Genomic DNA, 1,339 nt, shown 5'->3' on the forward strand with positions numbered 1-1,339 from the left:
CGATTATCACAAATAGTTATTTTAGGAATACAATATGTTTGATCTTCATGAATTACACTTGATATACATTGCTTTAAACTATTTGTTAGAGCCTTCGACAATATCTTCAAATCCACAGTTAAAAGTGATACAGGACGCCAGTTTTTCAAAAGACCTTAGTCTCCTTTCTTTGGAATCAATGTCAAGACAGCTCTCCGACAGCTCAAAGGAAGAATTTCTTTATCAACACATTCTAACAAAACTGCATAAAGATCATGTCCTATCAAATTCCAAAAACATTTATAAAACTCTGCTGTCAGACCATCTATTTGTCACGATCATTAGATGGAGTGCCCATTAACTTCAGTAGAGGGCACTCCACTCAGGACCATTCCACCCATCAACCACCAGATGTCACTTGGACACTAGCACCTCTCATACTGTTGCACCACACCTGAACTACATTCCCCATGAGTCACTGCATCACAATCACCCTGCCACACCTGCACCTCATTCATCAGCCAATTTCCTTGCCACACCTGCACCTCATTTACACACACATAAAAGCAGCACAATCACTCTCACTCACTGCGAAGTCTTGTTAAGCCTGTCTAGCATTTCCGAGCGTTTTCCCTTGTGTTTGTTTTTCCCGTGTCTGATCTTGGATTGTGTTACCGACTCTGATTCTCTGCTGCCTGCCCCGATCTCCGCTTGTTACCGTTAATGATTCTGGATATCCCTAACACACCTGACGCGGTTCCTGATTTCTGTCTGTATGACCATTCTCTTAATAAAATTCTGCACACGGATCCTAACGCCTCTGACTCATTGTTACAGAAGACTTGGCCATACCAGGATCCAGCAGCCCGGTATCCCCTTGTCACTGAGGTATCAGTTCCGGTTTCAATGTCAGCATATGACCAATCCAGCCAAACCACAGATCCAGTCGACCAGTTGTTAAATCTAAGGCAAGGAGATCGATCTATTGAGGACTATGTTCAACAGTTCTGTGAATTGGTATTTCGAGTTCCTCTAGACGATGAAGTCTTGTTTAAGGATTTATTCCGTTTTGGACTCAATGAACCAGTAAAATCATGGTTACCTAGAGGGGAGTCTAATGGCAGCTTAAGGGACAAAATGGACCAACGCCGCTGCACAAGATGGCCGCCAGCCCAGCGCCCCAGCACAAGGTGGCCGCCAGCCCAGCGCTGCTGCACAAGATGGCCGCCAGCCCAGAGCCGCCGCAAAAGATTGTCGCCAGCCCAGCGCCGCTGCACAAGATGCCAGCCTCAGTTGAATTTCCAGAGTCAAGTCAGGTCCCCGTCGACTTTCCAGAGTCAAGTCAGGTCCCCGTCGACTT

General features: G+C 46.0%; 1 long non-coding RNA gene across 1 annotated transcript; it reads right to left on the reverse strand.

The window, feature by feature from the left end:
* Positions 1-309: 309 nt before the first annotated feature.
* Positions 310-609, reverse strand: LOC132123462 (uncharacterized). Its single transcript, XR_009426516.1, has 2 exons — positions 519-609; positions 310-482 (listed from the first exon to the last, which is right to left on the reverse strand). It is a non-coding gene; the product is annotated as an uncharacterized LOC132123462 (long non-coding RNA).
* Positions 610-1,339: the final 730 nt, after the last annotated feature.

The sequence above is a fragment of the Carassius carassius genome, chromosome 41 (genome assembly GCF_963082965.1).
Source record: "Carassius carassius chromosome 41, fCarCar2.1, whole genome shotgun sequence".
Taxonomy (NCBI): Eukaryota; Metazoa; Chordata; class Actinopteri; order Cypriniformes; family Cyprinidae; genus Carassius; species Carassius carassius.